Genomic DNA, 27527 nt, shown 5'->3' on the forward strand with positions numbered 1-27527 from the left:
GAGGGATGGTGAAGGAGCGCGGCATGTAAGGCTCCAGCCTTGAAAATCAACCTTAACAACACCGCCGACACAGCGGGGTGAGAAGGGACATGCCGGGAGTCCAGACGTGGACCCGCTTTTCTTCAAACTCTTTCCAAAAATCAAACAAATCAGATGAGAATGCATGTGTGGATGTATGCCTCCTGAACACAAAGCGATAAACTGGCTGGGTCTGCTCACCAGAGGGTGTAGCTCAGAGGGAGGAGCTACACTTTTAAGTGTAGTACTTTGTGTGTCCTCCGGAGGCAGAAGCTAAACACCCATGGTCTGGGTCTCCCAAAGGAACGATAAAGAAAATGTGTTTTATTACATGTACCCTATGTAAATGAGCAGGGTCTGTAGCTCCATGGGCATCAGAACGCTCTGTGGGCGTTCGCATGTTTTCTATGGTATCACACCCCTGTGGGCATGATACCATGGATTTACATGAGTGACGTACAGTCAGCCCCTTCAGATCCCAAGCGTGCGCACTTACCATTCCCACAGCCCTCTTATCCGGTGCTTGCTTCTATTCTTCAAACGCGCTCAGCACGTGCCCGGAAACGCAGGAGTCCTCTGAGCATGCGCAGAGCGAATCTGAAGATGAAAAGCAAGCAAGGCTGCGGCAGTGGTAAGTGCGCGGGATCTGAAGTAGCGATGGTCAAGTCGCTGATGTAAATCCATGGTAATCACACCCACAGGGGCGCGATACTAGGGAAAACATGCAAATGCCCACAGGGCGATGTAATGCCCATGGGGCTACAGCCCCTGCCCATTTACATAGGGTACACATAAGTAATAAAACATTTTTATAGATTCACTTTACACATTACTACAACACAGGGATGGGTAGGAAGGGGACACACACACAGTTAGAATACATAAATGACCTGACAGGTTCCCTTTAATGAATTTGGTGCATCCTACTCTTAAAACATCTCCCTGTGTTATTTGTCTACAGTATGCTTAATTAAGTTAGTTTAATTCGTCAAAAAAAAAAAGAAAACAGGAAAAAAAATGCAGTAGTTGCTTTTTTTGCACACATTGCTTTCAATGGTGGAAAAAAAAAAACCAAAGACGCTGAAAGTTCAAATGCTGCCTCTTTAAAGAGACAGCAGTTTCCCATTTGTCAGGATATAAAAAAATAAATCTTGTGTTGGAGATTTCTGAAATTTTATAGCCTTTGCTAGTATTGTAAAAAGATTTACATAAAGGTTATGAAAAAAATGCAGCAAAAACACAAATGTGACCATGGCCTTACTGTATCTCTGCACCTATATATCAAGATGAAAGCAGCAGACAAAGCACACAACTTCTACAGTCTGAATTGTCAACGATCAGGAAGACCCTGTTCTGGTCGTAGTTTCATTTCCCTTCCGAAAATGCTAGGGATCGCCGCAAGAGAACACCGCATCCGTGCCCATGATCAGGGGTCAGGGCGCTGCGGATTTTCACTGTGTTGAACCGCTGAGAACACTCACGCCTCCGCAAGCATAAATTGACATGCTGCAACTTTGAAAGCTGTGCCCCATGTCCTCTTACTAAGTGTCTAATAGAACCAAAAAGAGGGGCAAATTTCAATAAATCCCATCCACTGTGCTTGTGCTGTACAATGCAACAAAAATACACTGTGTGGAATACAATAGTAATTTTGATCATGGGAGATCTTTTCATGATCTCTTCTCTGGAGAAGAAATCATTAGAAAACAGGAAGAATAAGGCTTCCCGTATTCTGTTGTATTTGTCTGCCATGTACCAACTTTGCTAGGCACCAGTGTCTCCCCCTCCCCCCCCCCAGGCCAATGAATAATGAGCAGATATAAATAAAATCTTCACTGATTATTCCACTCTTCCGAGAGGCATAACTAGTTTTCCAGTCAGTATAGCCGGGCTTATTTTTTTTTTAAAAGGGACAAGTTGTACTTTTATAGGACACCCTTTATTTTACCATACACTGTACTAGAAAACAGAAAAGAAGGGAATTTTGTTTACTTACCGTAAATTCCTTTTCTTCTAGCTTTAATTGGGAGACCCAGACAATTGGGTGTATAGCTTCTGCCTCTGGAGGCCACACAAAGTATTACACTTTAAAAAGTGAAACCCCTCCCCTCTGCCTATACACCCCCCGTGCATCACGGGCTCCTCAGTTTTGGTGCAAAAGCAGGAAGGAGGAAACTTATAAATTGGTCTAAGGTAAATTCAATCCGAAGGATGTTCGGAGAACTGAAACCATGAACCAAAAGAACAATTCAACATGAACAACATGTGTACACAAAAAAACAACAGCCCGAAGGAACAGGGGCGGGTGCTGGGTCTCCCAATTGGAGCTAGAAGAAAAGGAATTTACGGTAAGTAAACAAAATTCCCTTCTTTGTCGCTCCATTGGGAGACCCAGACAATTGGGACGTCCAAAAGCAGTCCCTGGGTGGGTAAAATAATACCTCGTAAGAGAGCCGTAAAACGGCCCCTTCCTACAGGTGGGCAACCGCCGCCTGAAGGACTCGTCTACCTAGGCTGGCATCCGCCGAAGCATAGGTATGCACCTGATAGTGTTTTGTGAAAGTGTGCAGGCTCGACCAGGTAGCCGCCTGACACACCTGCTGAGCCGTAGCCTGGTGCCTCAAAGCCCAGGACGCGCCCACGGCTCTGGTAGAATGGGCCTTCAGCCCTGAGGGAACCGGAAGCCCAGCAGAACGGTAAGCTTCGAGAATTGGCTCCTTGATCCACCGAGCCAGGGTTGATTTGGAAGCCTGTGACCCTTTACGCTGGCCAGCGACAAGGACAAAGAGTGCATCCGAGCGGCGCCGTACGAGAAATGTAGAGTCTGAGTGCTCTCACCAGATCTAACAAGTGCAAATCCTTTTCACATTGGTGAACTGGATGAGGACAAAAAGGTAAGGAAATATCCTGATTGAGATGAAAGGGGGATACCACCTTAGGGAGAAATTCCGGAACCGGACGCAGAACCACCTTGTCCTGGTGAAACACCAGGAAAGGGGCTTTGCACGACAACGCTGCTAGCTCAGACACTCTCCGAAGAGAAGTGACTGCTACTAGGAAAACCACTTTCTGCGAAAGGCGTGAGAGAGAAATATCTCTCATTGGCTCGAATGGTGGTTTCTGAAGAACCATCAGCACCCTGTTCAGATCCCAGGGTTCTAACGGCCGCTTGTAAGGAGGAACGATGTGACAAACTCCCTGCAGGAACGTGCGTACCTGTGGAAGTCTGGCTAGGCGCTTCTGGAAAAACACAGAGCGCTGAGACTTGTCCCTTAAGGGAGCCGAGCGACAAACCCTTTTCCAGTCCAGATTGAAAGAAGGACAGAAAAGTGGGCAAGGCAAAAGGCCAGGGAGAAAAACCCTGAGCAGAGCACCACGACAGGAAAATTTTCCAAGTCCTGTGGTAGATCTTGGCGGACGTTGGTTTCCTAGCCTGTCTCATAGTGGCAATGACCTCTTGAGATAATCCTGAAGACGCTAGGATCCAGGACTCAATGGCCACACAGTCAGGTTCAGGGCCGCAGAATTCAGATGGAAAAACGGCCCTTGAGACAGCAAGTCTGGTCGGTCTGGTAGTGCCCACGGTTGGCCGACCGTGAGATGCCACAGATCCGGGTACCACGACCTCCTCGGCCAGTCTGGAGCGACGAGTATGACGCGGCGGCAGTCGGCCCTGATCTTGCGTAACACTCTGGGCAACAGTGCCAGCGGAGGAAACACATAAGGGAGCTGAAACTGCGACCAATCCTGAACTAAGGCGTCTGCCGCCATAGCTCTGGGATCTTGAGACCGTGCCATGAACGTCGGTACCTTGTTGTTGTGCCGGGACGCCATGAGGTCGACGTTCGGCACCCCCCAGCGGCAACAGATCTCCTGAAACACGTCCGGGTGAAGGGACCATTCCCCTGCGTCCATGCCCTGGCGACTGAGAAAATCTGCTTCCCAGTTTTCCACGCCTGGAATGTGAACTGCAGAGATTGTGGAGGCTGTGGCTTCCACCCACATCAAAATCCGCCGGACTTCCTGGAAGGCTTGCCGACTGCGTGTGCCGCCTTGGTGGTTGATGTATGCCACCGCTGTGGAATTGTCCGACTGAATTCGGATCTGCTTGCCTTCCAGCCACTGCTGGAATGCTTTCAGGGCAAGATACACTGCCCGTATTTCCAGAACATTGATCTGAAGCGAGGACTCTTGCTGGGTCCACGTACCCTGAGCCCTGTGGTGGAGAAAAACCGCTCCCCACCCTGACAGACTCGCGTCCGTCGTGACCACCGCCCAGGATGGGGGTAGGAAGGATTTCCCCTTCGATAATGAAGTGGGAAGAAGCCACCACCAAAGGGAAGCTTTGGTCGCCTGAGAGAGGGAGACGTTCCTGTCGAGGGACGTCGGTTTCCTGTCCCATTTGCGTAGGATGTCCCATTGAAGAGGACGCAGGTGAAACTGCGCGAAAGGGACTGCCTCCATTGCTGCCACCATCTTCCCCAGGAAGTGCATGAGGCGCCTCAAGGGGTGTGCCTGACCTTGAAGGAGAGATTGCACCCCTTTCTGTAGTGAACGCTGCTTGACCAGCGGAAGCTTCACTATCGCTGAGAGGGTATGAAACTCCATGCCAAGATATGTCAGCGATTGGGCCGGTGTCAGATTTGACTTTGGAAAATTGATGATCCACCCGAAACTCTGGAGAGTCTCCAGAGTAGCGTCGAGGCTGTGTTGGCATGCCTCTTGAGAGGGTGCCTTGATCAGCAGATCGTCCAAGTAAGGGATCACCGAGTGACCCTGAGAGTGGAGGACCGCTACTACAGTAGCCATAACCTTGGTGAAAACCCGTGGGGCTGTTGCCAGGCCGAACGGCAGTGCCACGAACTGCAGGTGTTCGTTTTCTATGGCGAAGCGCAAGAAGCGCTGGTGCTCTGGAGCAATCGGTACGTGGAGATAAGCATCTTTGATATCGATCGATGCAAGGAAATCTCCTGGGGACATTGAGGCGATGACGGAGCGGAGGGATTCCATCCGGAACCGCCTGGTCTTTACGTGTTTGTTGAGCAGTTTCAGGTCCAGGACAGGACGGAAAGACCCGTCCTTCTTTGGGACCACAAACAGGTTGGAGTAAAAACCGTGACCCTGTTGCTGAAGAGGCACAGGGACCACCACTCCTCCTGCCTTCAGAGTGCCCAGCGCCTGCCTAAGAGCCTCGGATCGCTCGGGAGGCGGGGATGACCTGAAGAATCGAGTCGGGGGACGAGAGGTGAACTCTATCTTGTAACCGTGAGACAGAATGTCTCTCACCCAACGGTCTTTTACCCGTGGCAGCCAGGTGTCGCAAAAGCGGGAGAGCCTGCCACCGACCGAGGATGTGGATTGAGGAGGCCGAAAGTCATGAGGAAGCCGCTTTGGTAGCGGCACCTCCGGTGGTCTTTTTAGGACGTGACTTAGACCGCCATGCGTCAGAGTTCCTTTGATCTTTCTGAGGCCTTTTGGACGAGGAGAATTGGGACCTGCCCGCGCCCCGAAAGGACCGAAACCTCGACTGCCCCCTCCTCTGTTGGGGTATGTTCGGTTTGGGCTGGGGTAAGGATGTATCCTTTCCCTTGGATTGTTTGATGATTTCATCCAAACGCTCGCCAAACAATCGGTCGCCAGAAATTGGCAAACTGGTTAAGCGCTTTTTGGAAGCAGAATCTGCCTTCCATTCCCGTAGCCACAAGGCCCTGCGGAGTACCACCGAATTGGCTGATGCAACTGCCGTACGGCTCGCAGAGTCCAGGACAGCATTAATAGCGCAAGACGCAAATGCCGACGTCTGAGAGGTTATGGACGCCACCTGCGGCGCGGACGTGCGTGTGGCTGCGTCAATTTGCGCTTGACCTGCTGAGATAGCTTGTAGCGCCCATACGGCTGCGAATGCTGGGGCAAAAGAAGCGCCGATAGCTTCATAGATGGATTTCAACCAGAGCTCCATCTGCCTGTCAGTGGCATCTTTGAGTGAAGCCCCATCTTCCACTGCAAGTATGGATCTAGTCGCCAGTCTGGAGATTGGAGGATCCACTTTGGGACACTGAGCCCAACTTTTGACCACGTCAGGAGGAAAGGGATAACGTGTATCCTTAAGGCGCTTAGAAAAACGCTTATCTGGACAATCATGGTGATTCTGGACTGCCTCTCTGAAATCAGAGTGGTCCAGAAACATACTCGGTGTACGCTTGGGAAACCTGAAACGGAATTTCTCCTGCTGAGAAGCTGACTCCTCCACCGGAGGAGCTGAGGGAGAAATATCCAACATTTGATTGATGGATGCAATAAGATCATTCACTATGGCGTCCCCGTCCGGAGTATCAAGATTGAGAGCGGCCTCAGGATCAGAATCCTGATCAGCTGTCTCCGCGTCATCAACCAGAGATTCCCCCCGCTGAGACCCTGAACAATATGATGATGTCAAGGGAATTTCCCAGCGAGCTCGCTTAGTCGGTCTGGGGCTGGGGTCTGTGTCAGAACCCTCAGCCTGGGATCTATGAGACACCCCGGGGGGACATTGTTGGTCCAACTGAGGGGGGCCAGGGAACAATGATTCAACAGTGTCCCTGTGCTGAGATACCGGTCTGGACTGCAAGGCTTCTAGTATCTTAGCCATAGTCTCAGAGTTTATCCGTAAAGACTGCAAACTCCGTCCCCGTCACCTGGACAGTGTCAGCAGGTGGTTCCCCCTGGGCCCCCCTTAGCAGAGGCTCCGGCTGAGTAAGTGCCGCAGGGGCCGAGCAGTGTACACAATGAGGGTCAGTGGATCCTGCCGGTAGCGGGGTCGTACATGCGGCGCAGGCAGCATCGTAAGCCTGTGTTTTGGCACCCCTGCCTTTTGTGGGCGCCATGCTATTGTCTTCCCTGAGCAACACAATAAGGTATATAGCCAGAAATCAACTGTGCACCATACAGTGTAAAGTATATACCATAAACATATAATTTATAATTACACTTCTGCACAATGGGGCTAGCACCACAGGTGCTGCTTACCACCCGCTTAAAGCGGTTGTGAGGCCACCAGAATCCCTGCCTGGGTCTCCCAGACTTTGTCCCCCTCTGCAGCGTCCGAGGAGCTGACAGGAATGGCTGCCGGCGTCCTGAGGAGAGGAGGGAGCCGTGGGCGTGACCCAGAAAGTGCGGGAACTGGTGCCCCACTGTGCACAGTGAGGGGGGTGGAGTATGCAAAGCATGCTCCAGCCCTCATTGCTGCTCGTCCTGTACAGCGTCCCGCCCTTCCCCTGCCTGTCAGGGCTGGGGGTGGGAGGAAAAAAAAGACTAGGCCGCCAAAGCCGGGGACTCGAGTAATAAGCGCGGCCGCCGTATAAGCGCGGCCGGCGCGGAAGTCCCCGGCGCACTACAAGTCCCAGCCGCGCCGCAGTGTTAACCATGGCAGCGGCGGTCAGCGCGGTAGTCCCCATACACAAGCACACTCAGCAACGCTGCAGTGTGTAATGGCACATTTAACCCGGTCAGCGCCGCGGTCCCCGGTGCACTAGCACACCCAGCAATGCTGGAGTGTTGCTGTGCGCGGTCCCCACGGGGACACAGAGTACCTCCAAGTAGCAGGGCCATGTCCCTGAACGATACCCGGCTCCTATCCAGCAGGCTCCTCAGGAGTTGTGGATGAAGCACGGTCTCAGTGCCTGGAGACCGATAGGATCCCACTTCACCCAGAGCCCTAAGGGGGATGGGGAAGGAAAACAGCATGTAGGCTCCAGCCTCCGTACCCGCAATGGATACCTCAACCTTAACAACACCGCCGACAAGAGTGGGGTGAGAAGGGAGCATGCTGGGGGCCCTATATGGGCCCACTTTTCTTCCATCCGACATAGTCAGCAGCTGCTGCTGACCAATCTGTGGAGCTGTGCGTGCATGTCTGCCTCCTTCGCACAAAGCATAAAAACTGAGGAGCCCGTGGGAGCACGGGGGGTGTATAGGCAGAAGGGGAGGGGCTTTACACTTTTAGTGTAATACTTTGTGCGGCCTCCGGAGGCATAGCCTATACACCCCAATTGTCTGGGTCTCCCAATGGAGCGACAAAGAAATTCCCTTCTTTGTCGCTCCATTGGGAGACCCAGACAATTGGGACGTCCAAAAGCAGTCCCTGGGTGGGTAAAAGAATACCTCTGTAAAAGAGCCGTAAAACGGCCCCTTCCTACAGGTGGGCAACCGCCGCCTGAAGGACTCGCCTACCTAGGCTGGCATCTGCCGAAGCGTAGGTATGCACTTGATAGTTTTTTGTGAAAGTGTGCAGACTCGACCAGGTAGCCGCCTGACACACCTGCTGAGCCGTAGCCTGGTGCCGCAAAGCCCAGGACGCACCCACAGCTCTGGTAGAATGGGCCTTCAGCCCTGAAGGAACCGGAAGCCCAGAAGAGCGGTAGGCTTCCAGAATTGGTTCTTTGATCCACCGAGCCAAGGTTGACTTAGAAGCCTGCGACCCTTTACGCTGGCCAGCGACAAGGACAAAGAGCGCATCCGAGCGGCGCAGGGGCGGCGTACGAGAAATGTAGAGTCTGAGTGCTCTCAAGATCTAACAAATGCAAATCCTTTTCACGTTGGTGAACTGGATGAGGACAAAAAGAAGGTAAGGAGATATCCTGATTGAGATGAAAAGGGGATACCACCTTCGGGAGAAATTCCGGAACCGGACGCAGAACCACCTTGTCCTGGTGAAACACCAGGAAGGGGGCTTTGCATGACAGCGCTGCTAGCTCAGACACTCTCCGAAGTGATGTGACTGCCACTAGGAAGACCACCTTCTGCGAAAGGCGTGAAAGAGAAATATCCCTCATTGGCTCGAAGGGTGGTTTCTGAAGAGCCGTTAGCACCCTGTTCAGATCCCAGGGTTCTAGCGGACGCTTGTAAGGAGGGACTATGTGGCAAACCCCATGCAGGAACGTGCGTACCTGTGGAAGCCTGGCTAGACGCTTTTGAAAAAACACAGAGCACCGAGACTTGTCCCTTAAGGGAGCCGAGAGACAAACCCTTTTCCATTCCGGATTGAAGGAAGGACAGAAAAGTGGGCAAGGCAAATTGCCAGGGAGTAAAACCCTGATCAGAGCACCAGGATAAGAAGATCCTCCACGCCCTGTGGTAGATCTTGGCGGACGTTGGTTTCCTGGCCTGTCTCATAGTGGCAATGACCGCTTGAGATAACCCTGAAGACGCTAGGATCCAGGACTCAATGGCCACACAGTCAGGTTGAGGGCCGCAGAATTCAGATGGAAAAATGGCCCTTGAGACAGCAAGTCTGGTCGGTCTGGTAGTGCCCACGGTTGGCCCACCGTGAGATGCCACAGATCCGGGTACCACGACCTCCTCGGCCAGTCTGGAGCGACGAGGATGGCGCGGCGGCAGTCGGACCTGATCTTGCGTAACACTCTGGGCAACAGTGCCAGAGGAGGAAACACATAAGGTAGTCGAAACTGCGACCAATCCTGAACTAATGCGTCCGCCGCCAGAGCTCTGTGATCTTGAGACCGTGCCATGAATGCCGGGACTTTGTTGTTGTGCCGAGACGCCATGAGATCGACGTCCGGCGTTCCCCAGCGGCAACAGATCTCTTGAAACACGTCCGGGTGAAGAGACCATTCCCCTGCGTCCATGCCCTGGCGACTGAGAAAGTCTGCTTCCCAGTTTTCTACGTCCGGGATGTGAACTGCGGAGATGGTGGAGGCTGTGGCTTCCACCCACAGCAGAATCCGCCGAACTTCCTGGAAGGCTTGCCGACTGCGTGTGCCGCCTTGGTGGTTGATGTATGCCACCGCCGTGGCGTTGTCCGACTGAATTCGGATCTGCCTGCCTTCCAGCCACGGCTGGAACGCCTTTAGGGCTAGATACATTGCCCTTATCTCCAGAACATTGATCTGAAGGGAGGACTCTGGCTGAGTCCAGGTACCCTGAGCCCTGTGGTGGAGAAAGACCGCTCCCCACCCTGACAGACTCGCGTCCGTCGTGACCACAGCCCAGGATGGGGGCAGGAAGGATTTCCCCTTCGACAGAGAAGTGGGAAGAAGCCACCACTGAAGGGAGGCCTTGGCTGCCCGAGAAAGGGAGACGTTCCTGTCGAGGGACGTCGACTTCCTGTCCCATTTGCGGAGAATGTCCCATTGAAGTGGACGCAGATGAAACTGCGCAAAAGGAACTGCCTCCATTGCTGCCACCATCTTCCCTAGGAAGTGCATGAGGCGCCTCAAGGGATGCGACTGGGCTCGAAGGAGAGATTGCACCCCTGTTTGTAGTGAACGCTGTTTGTCCAGCGGAAGCTTCACTATCGCTGAGAGAGTATGAAACTCCATGCCGAGATATGTCAGTGATTGGGCCGGTGTCAATTTTGACTTTGGGAAATTGATGATCCACCCGAATCTCTGGAGAGTCTCCAGAGCAATGTTCAGGCTGTGTTGGCATGCCACCCGAGAGGGGGCCTTGTCAAGCAGATCTTCTAAGTAAGGGATCACCGAGTGTCCCCGAGAGTGTAGGACTGCTACCACTGTTGCCATGACCTTGGTGAAGACCCGTGGGGCTGTCGCCAGGCCGAAAGGCAGTGCCACGAACTGAAGGTGTTCGTTCCCGATGGCGAAACGCAGGAAGCGCTGATGCTCTGGTGAAATCGGCACGTGGAGATAAGCATCCCTGATGTCGATTGATGCTAGGAAGTCTCCTTGGGACATTGAGGCGATGACGGAGCGGAGAGATTCCATCCGGAACCGCCTGGTTTTCACGTGTGTTGAGCAGTTTTAGGTCCAGAACGGGACGGAAAGATCCGTCCTTTTTTGGCACTACAAACAAGTTGGAGTAAAAACCGTGGCCCCATTGCTGAAGGGGAACAGGGATCACCACTCCTTCTGCCTTCAGAGTGCTCACCGCCTGAAGAAGAGCATCGGCTCGCTCGGGGGGGTGGAGATGTTCTGAAGAAACGAGTCGGAGGACGAGAGCTGAACTCTATCCTGTAACCGTGAGACAGAATGTCTCTCACCCATCGGTCTTGGACATGTGGCAACCAGGCGTCGCAAAAGCGGGAGAGCCTGCCACCGACCGAGGATGCGGTTTGGGGAGGCCGAGAGTCATGAGGAGGCCGCTTTGGGAGCGGTTCCTCCGGCGGTCTTCTTAGGACGTGACTTAGACCGCCATGAATCGGAGTTCCTCTGACCCTTCTGTGGCCTGTTGGACGAGGAGAATTGAGATCTGGCTGAGGGCCGAAAGGACCGAAACCTCGATTGTACCTTCCGTTGTGGAGGTCTGTTTGGTTTGGACTGGGGTAAGGACGAGTCCTTTCCCTTGGATTGTTTAATGATTTCATCCAATCGCTCGCCAAACAGGCGGTCGCCAGAAAATGGCAACCCGGTTAAGAACTTTTTGGAAGCAGAGTCTGCCTTCCATTCACGTAGCCACATGGCCCTGCGGACTGCCACCGAATTGGCGGAGGCTACCGCCGTACGGCTCGCAGAGTCCAGAACAGCTTTCATGGCGTAGGACGCAAAAGCCGACGCCTGAGAGGTTAAAGAAACAACCTGCGGAGTAGAGGCACGTGTGACTGCATTAATCTCAGACTGACAAGCTGAGATAGCTTGTAGTGCCCATACGTCTGCGAATGCCGGAGCAAAGGACGCGCCAATAGCTTCATAGATGGATTTCATCAGGAGCTCTATCTGCCTGTCAGTGGCATCCTTGAGTGATGCACCATCTGCCACTGCAACTATGGATCTAGCCGCCAGTCTAGAGACTGGAGGATCCACCTTGGGACACTGAGCCCAACCCTTGACTACGTCAGGGGGGGAAGGGATAACGTGTGTCATTAAGGCGCTTAGTAAAGCGCTTATCTGGAAAAGCTCGGTGTTTCTGGACTGTATCCCTGAAGTCGGAGTGATCAAGAAACCCACTCCGTGTACGTTTGGGAAACCTAAAATGGAATTTCTCCTGCTGAGAAGCTGACTTCTCAATCGGAGGAGCTGGAGGAGAAAGATCCAACACCTGATTGATGGACGCTATAAGGTCGTTTACTATGGCGTCCCCTTCAGGTGTATCAAGGTTGAGAGCGGTGTCAGGATCAGAGCCCTGATCTGCCCCATCCGCTTCATCATCCAGAGAGTCCTCATGCTGAGACCCTGAACAGTGTGATGAAGTCGAGGGAAGCTCCCAGCGAGCCCGCTTAGCCGGTCTGGGACTGCGGTCCGTGTCGGAGTCCTCACCGTGGGACCTATGAGTCGCCCCAGGAGCACTTTGCTGCTCCAACCGAGGGGGGCCTGGGGTCAATGATTCAACTGTGCCCGGGGCCTGTGTTACCGGTCTGGACTGCAAAGCTTCTAGTATCTTAGCAGACCATTTATCCATAGACTCAGACAGTTTGTCAGCGAATACTGCAAACTCTGTCCCTGTCACCTGGACAGTGGCAGCAGGTGGTTCCACCTGGGCCGGGGGTCCCACCAGTGGCAGAGGCTCCGGCTGAGTGAGTGTCACAGGGGCCGAACATTGCACACAATGAGGGTAGGTGGAACCTGCAGGTAGCATAGCCGCACATGAGGTACAGGTTGCAAAGTAAGCCTGTGCCTTGGCACCCTTGATTTTTGCGGACGACATGCTGTTGTCTCCTCTTAGAGCAATCAGAGAGGGTATATAGCCAAAAGCAATAGTGCGGCCGTACAGAGTAAATGTATACAATATAATCATATAAATATACACTTCGGCACCCAGGGGGGCCAGCACCTAGTGACAGGTGCTGCTTACCGACCGCCTGCAGCGGTTGTGTGACCACCAGATTCCCTGCCTGGGCCTCCCAGAGCTGTGGAGCTCGGTGTTGTCTCCCCTCTGAAGTTCTCCAGCGTCAGAAGTGCTGATAGGAATGGCTGCCAGCGTTCTGAGAGGAGGAGGGAGCCGTGGGCGTGCCTCAGAAAGTGCGGGAATCTGGTGCCCCACGGTGCTCAGTGAGGGGGGAGGAGGATACAAAGTATGCTCCAGCCCTCAGCGCTGACGTCCAGTGCAGCGTCCCGCCCTTACCCCTGACTGGCAGGCCCGGGGGCGGGAGTATGCGGTACTAGGCCGCAAAAGCCGGGGAGTAAAGTTATAAGCGCGGCCGGCAAACAAGCGCGGTCAGCGCGGTAGTCCCGGCGCACCAACACACCCAGCAGCTGCTGCAGCGTCCATAACACAGGCGCTCTATGCGCCGTCCCCAAGGGGACACAGAGTACCTCAGAGGAGCAGGGCCTTGTCCCTGACGATACCCGGTCTCCTGTCCAGCAGATTCCCCCAGGGGCTGCGGAGGGAGCACGGTCCCAGTGCCTGGTGACCGGTTAGGATCCCACTTCACCCAGAGCCCCTAAGGGATGGGGAAGGAAAACAGCATGTGGCTCCTGCCTATGTACCCGCAATGGGTACCTCAACCTTAACAGCACCGCCGACCAGAGTGGGGTGAGAAGGGAGCATGCCGGGGGCCCTGTTATGGGCCCTCTTTTCTTCCATCCGATACAATCAGCAGCTGCTGCTGACTAAATTGTGGAGCTTGCGTGCATGTGTGCCTCCTTCGCACAAAGCATAAAAACTGAGGAGCCCGTGATGCACGGGGGGGTGTATAGGCAGAGGGGAGGAGTTTACACTTTTAAGTGTAATATTTTGTGTGGCCTCCGGAGGCAGAAGCTATACACCCAATTGTCTGGGTCTCCCAATGGAGCGACAAAGAAAAATAAATTCAAATGTGGAAAAAGTGAAATTCCACAATAGTTTTGGTTCTTTATTCACCCTGTTCACTATATGGTAAAACTGATGTATCTGTGTGATGCCTCATGTCGATACAAGTTTGTAGATAACAAACATTTATACTATTACTTTATCAAAAGGGGTGAAAAAAAAAAAAAAAAATTCAGAACTTTGTCCAAAAATGAAAAGCCCTTTTGTCGCTATTTTCCAAGACCCTTAGCGGTCTCATTTTTCGGGATCTGGGGTCACTGCTTAGTTTTTGCGTCTTGAGCTGGCTCTTAATTCCACCATTTTTTGAGCAGATGTGATATTTTGTTTGCCTGTTATTGCATTTTAATGCAATGTTACAGCGACCAAAATTTTTTTTTTTTAATTTTTTGCATTTGAAATGTTTCTCGCCACATCGTGTACCGATCAGATTAATTTTATACTTTAATAGGTCTGGCACTTCTGACCACGGTGATATCAAATGTGTACTTTGTTTTATTTTCAATGGGGCAAAAAGGGGGGAGTGATTTGAGTGTCGGGATTTTTTTGTTCTTTACACTTGTTCTGGATTTTACTTGTCCCCCTAGGGGGACTTTATGACTACACAATCCAATCAGCGCAATGCTTCAGTCCATGGTAACCAGAGGGAGGCGACCAAGGACATCCTGGTTGTTAAAGGGGCATTCCCTCAGACAAAAATGCCAAGTTGCTAGGATACACCAGTTTAGATCTTAAGATCAGACTTCTCAGACTCCCTCCCCAAGGTTAGAGGAGGCACCGGACCGAGACCAGCCACACCCATCAGACGCAACTGTTTCACAAGTATAATAAAGGTGTTTTTTTTATGTTCTACAAAGCAGCATGGGCTCTTATATACAGAATTCTGTATACAAGAGCCCACTGGTGGTGGCTGAAGTTTATAAGGGGAAAAACCTGGTGGCAGGGTCCCTTCAAGGATAATAAATCTGCACAGGCATGGGTCTATCAAAAAAATACCCAAACCCCAGAGCCATGATGAAGGAAAGCATCATCTGCTCAAACACAAAGTAATTCTGCAACTGAAAGGTATATCCAGGACCTTTTTTTTTGTTACATTTACGCAAGTTGCTACTTACCTGCTTACAGAAAGCCCAGCGTTGTTCTTCACCGACAGAAGATCGCCCCTGCCAGTGATACAGTGGCTTCATCAACAGAGCGACAGCTTCTCATCCACTCTGCTTTGTAGATTGTGCAGAACAGCTGACAAAGCTGATGTGGATAGCTAGCTATCCACAGAACAGAAGCCTCCCCTCTTGATGAAGCCACTGTATCGCTGACAGAAGTGGTCTGTGACTGCTGTGCCAGGAAGAACAGCACCAGGCACAACAGGCAGGGAGAAGCTGCCTGTTATAGCTTAGGTACTTTGTTAAGAGTCCTGGATATACCCTTTTAATCCAAGTCATTAAGTGTGTGGGTTAAATGGAACCTGTCACTAGTTTTTCTGCCTATAAGCCGCAGCCACCACCAGTGGGCTCTATTCAGCATGTTAGGCTACTTTCACACATCCGGTTTGAGCACTGCGGCTCAATCCGGCTGTGAAACCTATGCAACGGATGCAGCGAAAGAAGGGAATTTTGTTACTTACCGTAAATTCCTTTTCTTCTAGCTCCAATTGGGAGACCCAGACGATTGGGGTGTATAGCTACTGCCTCCGGAGGCCACACAAAGCATTACACTAAAAAGTGTAAGGCCCCTCCCCTTCTGGCTATACACCCCCCGTGGGATCACGGGCTGCTCAGTTTTAGTGCTAAAGCAAGAAGGAGGAAAGCCAATAACTGGTTTAAACAAATTCAATCAGAAGGAACATCGGAGAACTGAAACCGTTCAACATGAACAACATGTGTACCCGAAAAAACCAAAAATCCCGAAGGAAACAGGGCGGGTGCTGGGTCTCCCAATTGGAGCTAGAAGAAAAGGAATTTACGGTAAGTAACAAAATTCCCTTCTTCGGCGCTCCATTGGGAGACCCAGACGATTGGGACGTCCAAAAGCAGTCCCTGGGTGGGTAAATTAATACCTCAAGTTAGGGCTGCAAAACAGCCCTTCCCTACGAGGAGGCAACCGCCGCCTGCAGGACTCTTCTACCTAGGCTGGCGTCCGCCGAAGCGTAGGTATGCACCTGATAATGTTTGGTGAAAGTGTGCAGACTCGACCAGGTAGCCGCCTGGCACACCTGTTGAGCCGTAGCCTGGTGTCGTAATGCCCAGGACGCACCCACGGCTCTGGTAGAATGGGCCTTCAGCCCTGATGGAACCGGAAGCCCAGCAGAACGGTAGGCTTCAAGAATTGGTTCCTTGATCCATCGAGCCAGAGTGGATTTGGAAGCCTGTGATCCTTTGCGCTTACCAGCGACAAGGACAAAGAGTGCATCCGAGCGGCGCAGGGGCGCCGTGCGGGAAATGTAGATTCTGAGTGCTCTCACCAGATCCAACAAATGCAAATCCTTTTCGTACCGATGAACTGAATGAGGATAAAAGGACGGTAAGGAGATATCCTGATTGAGATGAAAAGAGGATACCACCTTAGGGAGAAACTCCTGAACCGGGCGCAGCACTACCTTGTCCTGGTGAAAAACCAGGAAGGGGGCTTTGGATGACAGCGCTGCCAGCTCGGATACCCTCCGAAGAGACGTGACCGCTACCAGAAAAGCCACTTTCTGTGAAAGTCGAGAAAGTGAAACATCCTTCAGAGGCTCGAAGGGCGGTTTCTGGAGAGCAACTAGTACCCTGTTCAGATCCCATGGATCTAACGGCCGTTTGTACGGAGGGACGATGTGACAAACCCCCTGCAGGAACGTGCGTACCTGAGGAAGTCGTGCTAAACGCTTTTGAAAAAATACCGAAAGCGCTGAGACTTGCCCTTTAAGGGAGCCGAGCGATAAGCCCTTTTCCAAACCAGATTGAAGGAAGGAAAGAAAAGTGGGCAATGCAAATGGCCAGGGGGACACCCCCTGTGCCGAGCACCAGGCTAAGAAAATCTTCCACGTTCTGTGGTAGATCTTAGCGGACGAGGGCTTCCTAGCCTGTCTCATGGTGGCCACGACCTTTTGAGATAATCCTGAAGATGCTAGTATCCAGGACTCAATGGCCACACAGTCAGGTTCAGGGCCGTAGAATTCAGATGGAAAAACGGCCCTTGGGACAGTAAGTCTGGCCGGTCTGGTAGCGCCCACGGTTGGCCGACCGTGAGATGCCACAGATCCGGATACCACGACCTCCTCGGCCAGTCTGGGGCGACGAGCAAGACGCGGCGGCAATCGGATCTGATCTTGCGTAGCACTCTGGGCAAGAGTGCCAGAGGGGGAAACACATAGGGCAGGTGAAACTGCGACCAATCTTGCACTAAGGCGTCTGCCGCCAGAGCTCTGTGATCGCGAGACCGTGCCATGAAAGTTGGAACTTTGTTGTTGTGCCGGGACGCCATCAGGTCGACGTCCGGCCTTCCCCAGCGGCGACAGATTTCCTGAAACACTTCCGGGTGAAAGGACCATTCCCCTGCGTCCATACCCTGGCGACTGAGGAAGTCTGCTTCCCAGTTTTCTACGCCGGGGATGTGAACTGCGGATATGGTGGAGGCCGTGGCTTCTACCCACATCAGAATCCGCCGGACTTCCTGGAAGGCTTGCCGACTGCGTGTCCCGCCTTGGTGGTTGATGTATGCCACCGCAGTGGAGTTGTCCGACTGAATTCGGATCTGCTTTCCTGCCAGCCACTGCTGGAAGGCTTGTAGGGCCAGATACACTGCCCTGATTTCCAGAACATTGATCTGAAGGGTGGACTCCTGCTGAGTCCACGTACCCTGAGCCCTGTGGTGGAGAAACACTGCTCCCCACCCCGACAGACTCGCGTCTGTCGTGACCACCGCCCAGGATGGGGGTAGGAAGGACCTCCCTTGTGACAATGAGGTGGGAAGAAGCCACCATTGAAGAGAGTCCTTGGCCGTCTGGGAAAGGGAGACTTTCCTGTCTAAGGACTTCGACTTCCCGTCCCATTGGCGGAGAATGTCCCATTGAAGAGGGCGCAGATGAAACTGCGCAAACGGGACTGCCTCCATTGCTGCCACCATCTTCCCCAGGAAGTGCATGAGGCGTCTTAAGGGGTGTGACTGGCCTTGAAGGAGAGAGTGCACCCCTGTCTGTAGTGACCGCTGCTTGTCCATCGGAAGCTTCACTATCGCTGAGAGAGTATGAAACTCCATGCCAAGATATGTCAGTGATTGGGTCGGTGACAGATTTGACTTTGAAAAGTTGATGATCCACCCGAAAGTCTGGAGAGTCTCCAGCGCAACGTTCAGGCTGAGTTGGCATGCCTCTTGAGAGGGTGCCTTGACAAGTAGATCGTCCAAGTAAGGGATCACCGAGTGTCCCTGAGAGTGCAAAACTGCTACCACTGCTGCCATGACCTTGGTGAAAACCCGTGGGGCTGTCGCCAGACCAAATGGCAGGGCTACGAACTGAAGGTGTTCGTCTCCTATAGCGAAGCGTAGAAAACGCTGGTGCTCTGGAGCAATCGGCACGTGGAGATAAGCATCTTTGATGTCTATTGATGCTAGGAAATCTCCTTGAGACATCGAGGCAATGACGGAACGGAGGGATTCCATCCGGAACCGCCTGGTTTTCACGTGCTTGTTGAGCAGCTTTAGGTCCAGAACAGGACGGAAAGAGCCGTCCTTTTTTGGCACCACAAATAGATTGGAGTAAAAACCCTGACCTCGGTCCTGAAGAGGAACAGGGATCACCACTCCTTCTGCCCTTAGAGAGCACACCGCCTGCAGAAGAGCATCGGCTCGGTCGGGATGTGGGGCAGTTCTGAAGAACTGAGGCGGAGGACGAGAACTGAACTCTATCCGGTACCCGTGAGACAAAATGTCTACTACCCACCGGTCTTTGACCTGTGGCAGCCAAATGTCGCAAAAGCGGGAGAGAATGCCACCGACCGAGGATGCGGAGGGAGGAGGCCGAAAGTCATGAGGCAGCCGGCTTGGAAGCGGTTCCTCCGGCTGCCTTCTTTGGGCGTGAGTGAGCCCGCCAGGAATCTGAGCTCCTCTGCTCCTTCTGAGTCCTTTTGGACGAGGAGAATTGGGCCCTGCCCGAGCCTCGAAAGGACCGAAACCTCGACTGTCCCCTCCACTGTTGAGGTTTGCTCGATCTGGGCTGGGGTAAGGAAGAGTCCTTACCCTTGGACTGCTTAATGATTTCAGCCAATTGCTCACCAAACAGTCTGTCTTGGGATAATGGCAAACTGGTTAAGCATTTTTTGGAAGCAGAATCTGCCTTCCATTCCCTTAACCATAAGGCTCTGCGTAAAACCACCGAGTTGGCGGACGCTATTGACGTACGGCTAGTAGAGTCCAAGATCGCATTGATAGCGTAAGTCGCAAACATTTGCGAGGTCAAGGACGCCACGTGCGGCACTGATGGACGTATGACAGAGTCCACCTGCGCCAGACCAGCTGAAATAGCTTGGAGTGCCCACACGAATGCGAATGCCGGAGCAAACGACGCGCCGATAGCTTCATAGACAGATTTCAACCAAAGGTCCATCTGTCTGTCATTGGCATCTTTAAGTGAAGCCCCATCTTCCACTGCAACTATGGATCTAGCCGCAAGCCTGGAGATTGGGGGGTCCACCTTTGGACACTGGGTCCAGCGTTTGACCACGTCAGGGGGAAAGGGATAACGTGCATCCTTAAGACGTTTGGAGAAACGCTTATCTGGATAAGCATGGTGTTTCTGGACTGCTTCTCTGAAGTCAGAGTGGTCCAGAAAAGTACTCAATTTACGCTTGGGATACCTGAAATGGAATTTCTCCTGCTGTGCTGCTGCCTCCTCCGCTGGAGGAGAAATATCCAGCAGTCTATTGATGGCCGCTATAAGATCATTCACCATGGCGTCACCATCAGGGGTATCCAGGTTGAGAGCGGTCTCAGGATTAGACTCCTGATCTCCTAGCTCTGTCTCATCATACAGAGAATCCTCTCGCTGAGACCCTGAGCAGCGTGATGACGCCGAGGGTCTCTCCCAGCGAGCTCGCTTAGGCTGCCTGGGACTGTCGTCCGAGTCTTCAGCCTGTGATGCCTGGGACCCCCTTGGAGCACGGATTAGTTCCAACTGAGGGGGACCGGGAAACATTGAATCAACAGTGCCCATGGTCTGAGTGACCGGCCTGGACTGCAAAGTTTCTAGAATTTTTGTCATAGTCACAGACATCTTATCAGCAAAAACTGCAAAGTCTGTCCCCGTCACCGGGGCAGGGTTCACAGGCGTCTCTGCCTGGGCCACTACTAGCATAGACTCCGGCTGACGAAGTGGCACAGGGACCGAACATTGCACACAATGGGGGTCAGTGGAACCTGCCGGTAGATCAGCCCCACATGCGGTACATGCATGATATAAAGCCTGTGCCTTGGCACCCTTGCTTTTTGCGGATGACATGCTGTTGTCTCCTCAGAGCAATATAGGGGTATAAGCCAAGAAGCGACCGTACAGTGCAATATATATAGGTACAAACAAAGTACACAAAACAACACTGTGGCACTAGTGGGGTCAGCACCTATGTGCTGCTTACCGCCCGCTTAGCAGCGGGTGTGTGGTCGCCAGAATCCCCTGTCTGGGTCTCCCAGGGCTATGTCCGCTCTCCAGCTCAGACTGCATGCAGGAATGGCTGCCAGCATCCTGTGAAGAGGGGCGGGCCGTGGGCGTGTGCAGACAAAGAGCGGGAACTGGCGTCCCACTGTGCCCAGTGAGAGGGCTGGAGTATGTAAATAAGACTCCAGCCCTCGGCGCTGACTATTGTACAGCGTCTCTCCCCTTCCCTGACTGACAGGGCTGGGGGCGGGAATGAACCGTAACTAGGCCGCAGAAGCCGGGGACTAGATTTATAAGCGCTGCCGTCGTAAAAGCACGGTCAGCGCGAAGTCCCCGGCGCACCACAAGTCACAGCCGCGCCGCAGTCTCCGGTATTGGCGGCCGGCGCGGCAGTTCCCCAAACATCAACCCACTCAGCTAAGCTGCAGTGAATATGGCCCAGCGCGCAGCGCTACTGTCCCCGGCGCACTAGAACACCCAGCAACGCTGGAGTGTTCTGTGCCTGTCTGTACGGGGACACAGAGTACCTGAATGTTGCAGGGCCTTGTCCCTGATGGTACCCAGCTCCGTATCCAGCAGGATCTCCGGGTCTGTGGATGGAGCCCGGCCTCAGGGCCTGGAGGCCGGTAAGATCCCACTTCACCAGAGCCCTCAGGGGGATGGGGAAGGAAAACAGCATGTGGGCTCCAGCCTCCGTACCCGCAATGGGTACCTCAACCTTAAACACCCGACAAGAGTGGGGTGAGAAGGGAGCATGCTGGGGGCCCTTTAGTATGGGCCCTCTTTTCTTCCATCCGATATAGTCAGCAGCTACTGCTGACTAAACAGTGGAGCTATGCGTGGATGTCTGACCTCCTTCGCACAAAGCTTGAAAACTGAGCAGCCCGTGATCCCACGGGGGGTGTATAGCCAGAAGGGGAGGGGCCTTACACTTTTTAGTGTAATGCTTTGTGTGGCCTCCGGAGGCAGTAGCTATACACCCCAATCGTCTGGGTCTCCCAATGGAGCGCCGAAGAAACACCGCATAAGTTTTTACATGTGGCACGTTCATTTTTTTTCCGGTTGCGGCACGCTACTGAGCATGAGCAGTGAAAGAAAACGCATGCGGCGGCCGGATGCGTTTTTTGCCGCATCACACCCGGCGTCCATAGGCAAGCAATGAAAAATGCGCCGCAGCAGCTAGATGCGGCGCGATGCAGTTTTTTTGTCGGAGCAAAAAACGTGCCAGAGAACGTTTCATCCGGCCGCCGCATCGGCTAAATCTGCCGCATGCGGCAAAAAACGGACGGAACGCAAGGCCATGCGACGCCAATGCTGGAAAAAACGAAACCGGCGGCAACAAAAAAAAAAAAAAAAAAAAACTGTTTCGTTTTTTCAGCAGAGCGCCGGATTGTGCTGCACTGCTACAGGCGGATGTGTGCAAGTAGCCTAAGAATGCTGTATATGAGAGCCCAGGCCGCTGTGTAAAAGGAGAAAAAAAAAAAAATAAAGCACACACACACACACGTCAGATGGGAGTCTCAGTTCTCCGGCGCCTCCTCTTTCAGCCATCTTTGTCCTCCATCCTCTGAAACCGTGGTGCATGACGCGCGTACGTCATCCACACACGCCGACATTAAGGTCATGAGCACTTTGATCTGCCCTAAGCAGGGCAGATCAAAGTATTGTAGTGTGCCTGCACGGGACCAGCGAGTGTATGACGTAGGATGCATCATGCACACACGCTGCAGAAGGACAACGAAGATGACCAAAAGAGGCGACGCCGGCACCGGAGACGCCCATCTGACTAGAAGCCAACGCAGCACGACCGTTAAGTATTATAAATTCTTAACGTTCTACACAGCGGCCTGGGCTCTTATATACGGCATTCTAACATGCTGAATAAGAGCCCACTGGTGGTGGCCGCAAAACTGGTGACAAGGTCCCTTTGAAATGAATCATGAATACAGCACTGGAGGCAACCACAAATGCAGCATATCCCATACATAGCTCAGTACAGTATTACAGCAGCCTCTTACCACCATATCAAGATCAGAAATACATACCAGCACCCCCCCCCCTCCCAAATACAGCCCAGTATTGCACAGCAGCACCCCCTCCCCCAGATTTAGCCTAGTATTAAACTATATATAAGGCAGCACCCCTCCCCCGGATATAGCCCAGTATTAACTATATACGTAGCAGCGCCCCACCCGGCTATAGCCCGATATTACACGGCAGCGCCCCCCGGATATAACCCAGTATCACACGTTACACGGCAGCGCCCCCTGGTGGCCGGCGAGGGCAGCCGCTCGGGAGTTGCGCGCTGATGACTCACATCTGCAGCACTGAGTCAGCCCTGTCAGGTCGCGCATGCGCAGCAGCCCTCACACTCCTCTCAGCCCCTGCACACACGGGCCCCCCGGCCCCCCTCCCAGACTGGGGGTCCTCACCGCTCCTCGTCACCTCTGCTGCCCCCCTACCAGAGTGCCAGAGAAACCCCGTATCCGCTCCCGAGCAACCTGCGTCACGTCCTCCCTCCAGTCATGAGGCGCGGCCGCCATTTTACCTCCGCCGTCCCCGCCATCCCGCGCTCGCTCACCACTCACCGTTTTCGTCCAATAAAGACATAAACACAACGCTGCTCGCCCTTGGGTGCGATGAACCGGAGAAGGGCAAGAAGGAACGGATACAACCGCGGAGTAGTGGACGGCACAGCGCACCGCTGGCCACGACACTGGACACAGGCCGGAGGAGATTACACACCGAGCGGGAGACACCCTCCGAGCGGGGAACCTGCGGCACAAACCGGGAACATCATTACTTCCATGGCGGGTGGGGACGAGAAACAAAAAAATGAAAAAAACTCAGAAACACTTGACGGTTTAATAACACAAGTGGGCGGGCAGTTGAGGGGAAACAAACAGCGGGCGGCTAATTAGGGGGTGATTAATCAGTGGATAACAGGCGGTAATTGGCCGCGAGGGTCGCACCCACGTCGCGCCGCACACTCACCTCACGAAGCGTCTAGTGCTCTAGTACGGAGGCGCTTGTGAGCGAAGCCTCTCAGCCAGAGACCAGCCTACCTGTGGGCGGGCACCGCCTCCTCGAATTCTCAACGGCCATTGGACGACGCAGGGGGTTCTCTGTTGCATCCCTATTGGTCCACTGCTCCAGCCAATCGGGAAAGGTTTCATTCGTTGGCGGCCCAATGAGCGCGGTTTCCACTTCTGTGAGGGGGCAGAAGTGTCGCGAGAGCCGCGCGGGAAAGTTGTTGACGAGTGCCAAGCCGCATGTGACAGGACTAACCTTCCTATGTGCGGGAGTCACGCGGAGAGGGCAGGGTGATGGCGGTCTGAGGCGCAGGAGGGCCCACAATGGCGGCTGTGTCGAGTGTGAGGTGATTTCAGACAAAGTTCACACTGACACTTGAAAAATAAGCTTCGTGGTAATGAGAAAACGCCTATACCTTAAAAAAAAAAAAAAACAACCTACAAAAACTGGGTGTGAATTTAAGGCACTTTCGTTTTATCTGGATTTTGGAGCAGATTTGATTTAAATTGCGCATTAAAAAAAAAACAAACAAAACTTCCCGTAGGGTATGTGCACACGCTGCAGTTTTGCTTCTTCAGCGAAAAACGCACTCTGGCAGAAAACGCACTTAGCTGAAAAATGCATAAAAGAGCATCAACACCAAGTCCAAAAATTGGTCAAACATGTCACAGACCGCACAAATTGATTCACTTTTGTAACCCATGAAATAAACCACAATAATGATTGAAAAAAGGTGATACAAGGTCCAAATACATGAATCAAATGTATTCACTTTCAAAAGCTGTTAAAAAATAGATACAACCAAGGTGCTTCATAGAATGGACCATACATTACAAGCTTCTAGCCCCCCCCCCTCTTCACCTTTTTGTGCCTCACGTATTTCCTCAGACTGTAAAGGCTGCTTTACATGCAGTGACATCATTAGCGATGTCGCTGGTGAAAGCAACCATCCCCGTCGTTTGTGCGTTACGGGCAAACCGTTGCCCGTGGCGCACAATATCGCTAGGACGCGTAACACATACCTTCCTAGCGACATCGCTGTGGGCGGCGAACAACCACTTTTTTAAGGGGGAGGTTTGTGCGCTGTCACAGCGACGTCACACAGCGGCCCACTAATAGAAGCGGAGGGGCGAAGACCAGCCGCATTAACAACACGCCCACCTCGTTGCCGGAGGACACAGATACGCTGTTGTTCATCGTTCCCGGGGTGTCACACGTAGCGATCTGTGCTGCCTCAGGAACGACGAACAACCTGCATCCAGCAACGATTTTTTGAAAATGAACGATGTGTCAACAATCAGCGATTAGATGAGTATTTTTGATCGCTAACACTCGCCCCTGCTGTGAGGTCGTTGGTTGTTGCTGAATGTCCTGGACCATTTTTTAGTTGTTGCTCTCCCGCTGTGAAGCACACATCGCTGTGTGTGACAGCGACAGAGCAACAACTAAATGTGCAGTGAGCAGGGAGCCGGCTTCTGCGGACGCTGGTAACCACGGTAAACATCGGGTAACCAAGAAGCGCTTACCTTGGTTACCCGATATTTACCTTCGTTATCAGCGTCCGCCGCTCTCAGCTGTCAGTGCCGGCTCCTGTTCCCTGCACTCCTAGCCACAGTACACATCGGGTTAATTACCCAATGTGTACTCCAGCTACGTGTGCAGGGAGCAGCAGCCGGCACTGACAGCTGAGAGCGGCGGACGCTGGTAACGAAGGTAAATATCGGGTAACCAAGGTAAGGGCTTCTTGGTTACCCGATGTTTACCGTGGTTACCAGCGTCTGCAGAAGCCGGCTCCCTGCTCACTGCACATTTAGTTGTTGCTCTGTCGCTGTCACACACAGCGATGTGTGCTTCACAGCGGGAGAGCAACAACTAAAAAATGGTCCAGGACATTAAGCAACAACCAACGACCTCACAGCAGGGGCCAGGTTGTTGTTGGATGTCACACACAGCAACATCGCTAGCAAGTTGTGCCTCAGCAGCAATGTTGCTAGCGCTGTTGCCTAGTGTGACGGTACCTATAGGCATTCTTAAGAGTGCACATTCTCCAGCTCTCTCCCCATCTAAGTGCACAGTAAGTAGCTTTTCCTGGACCCAAAGGTTCCCATAGATTGTCATTTACCAGACAACGGCCTACAGCATGTTCTTTTGGCCTCTGGTAGGTTTGCATCTCAATACTGTTTTGTTTATTTCACTGTATTGGAAAGCGCTGCAGCAGCTGTGCTTTCCCATGATACCTTACACAGTATACGTTGTTTTCAATGAATCTATATGGTGGATAGATGTATATGCATCAACCCAGACTCTGGCCACTGTCGGGCATATAATGCCTGAGCATATGCGTTGATTGTGGCCGCAAACCCAGTCTGAATGTAACAAAAGAAAACTTCAAGAGGAACATGTTTTCAGTAGTGATGGGAGGTCCCGAACTGTAAAAGTTCGGATCCACACAGTTTCAAGTTGCCCGGCTGTCAGGCCCAGGATCCCAGGTGTTTGATCTGGATCCGACACTTGAGAAATTAAAAAAATAAAGGAAAAATAAGACTGTAGCGAGTGCTTCATACTTACCAAGGCTCCGTCACAGCTGTACACTGCTCCTGCGGCCTCCGCTCATTATTGCTCATACATATGCACTGCTTTCCCCGCTCACCGGCCGTCCTGGCCTCTGTGATTGGTTGCAGTCATATGTGCCCTCAGCCTCTGTGACAGCGTCTCCCTGCAACTAATCACAGGCGCTGTCTGAATCATGAAGCAGGCCGTTCAGGCTGAGCAGAGGACACATCGCGGGCGCAGCTCAACCTGAGCCGCCTGCTTCATGAAGCAGACCGCTTAGGCTGAGCAGAGGAGGACACATCACAGCCAGCTCATGAAGCAGGCCGCTCAGGCTGAGCAGAGGAGGACACATCGCGGCCAGGAAATAAAGCAGTCTGCTCAGGCTGAATAGAGGAGGACATATTGCGGGCGCAAAGATCTGCCCATCCCTCTTTCCCCCCACCCATCTAGGGGTCTTACCCCCCCAGACCTCCATTTCTATTATGAACAACTCCATGCTTACATGGACTTAGAAATTTTTTTTTATTCTAAACCGAGCTGCATTTTAAACACCTCCCCCATCACGTGACAAATTGCGTCATACCTGAAAGGAGCCCGTACACTCTAGCATCTACCTTTACTTTTAGTGCACGATCTAGACGCACGCAGCTCCAGAAGTGAATGTGCGACCTGAAAGCAGCTTGCCGCCATGACACGGAAGTTCGGTGAGTACACCGTGTGCGCACCTATCCCCCTATTCCTTCCACCATCATTTTTAATCTCTGGATTCTGGTTCCCATAGGCTTATATGGGTACCGGATTCTGGACCGGAACTGGATTTGAAAGAAAAAAAAAGAGCAGGGATCCGCCGGTCCCGTTTTTTTGCGAATCCGCCCAGCTCTAGTTATCAGATTTATGCTGCCCAAACCACCAGCAGCATGAATCAGACATTGGCTTTGTGATTATGGCCAGGTATATTTTACTTCATTGTGACATTTGATAGTAAACATACTTGGATGACTAGTCCACCCCACGTTCCTGACTGGATGTTCCTACCCTGCTCCTGTTGATCGACAGATCTTTCCCTATGTATGTCTAAGGGACATAGGTGGGTCTGGCAAAGGACCCACCTCAGATTAATCATCCAAGACCCATAGACCACGGCCAGCTCTTCAAAGTATGCTTATTCTAAAATGCCAGTGTCCGCTGTCTGGTGTCTGCTTCCAGAAAGCGTATACATCTGAAAATGGTGCAAGAGAGAGCACATGCTAACTCAGTCTGCTCCATTACAGTCAACTGCCCCGTCGGCACATGCGTCCAAAACACGTTTTGCAGGGGTGTTCGGACGGAAGCTCCGACGGGACCACCGAACGTATGTTGAACAATGTGACACTGGCCTTGAACAATCTCTCACTCTCATTATTCAGGCATTTGGCAAATGTAAATTATTTTGGTAATCCTATTTGACCTAAAATGGGAAAGGTTTATTTTGACTTCATGTCAGATAATGAGAAAAACATGCAGATGTGTCTTTTTAGATAGTGTATGTAAAGTTCTGGCTACATCTGTATAGGTTGCTTTACATGCTGCGACATCGCTAACGATATATGACGCACATCTGGCG

The 27527-nt window shown here is 52.4% G+C and overlaps 1 protein-coding gene across 1 annotated transcript in view; it reads right to left on the bottom strand.

The window, feature by feature from the left end:
• EIF5 (eukaryotic translation initiation factor 5) overlaps positions 1-23432 on the bottom strand; it is a 52876-nt gene extending 29444 nt beyond the window's left edge. The window contains exons 1-2 of the mRNA XM_075329620.1: positions 23333-23432; positions 22927-23113 (exon numbers count right to left, since the gene is read on the bottom strand). The gene's annotated coding sequence lies outside the window, so the exon portion shown is untranslated. The remainder of the gene's footprint in view (positions 1-22926; positions 23114-23332) is intronic.
• Between the last annotated feature and the right edge of the window lie 4095 nt (positions 23433-27527).

Source organism: Anomaloglossus baeobatrachus, chromosome 12 (assembly GCF_048569485.1).
Source record: "Anomaloglossus baeobatrachus isolate aAnoBae1 chromosome 12, aAnoBae1.hap1, whole genome shotgun sequence".
In the NCBI taxonomy this organism is placed as follows: Eukaryota; Metazoa; Chordata; class Amphibia; order Anura; family Aromobatidae; genus Anomaloglossus; species Anomaloglossus baeobatrachus.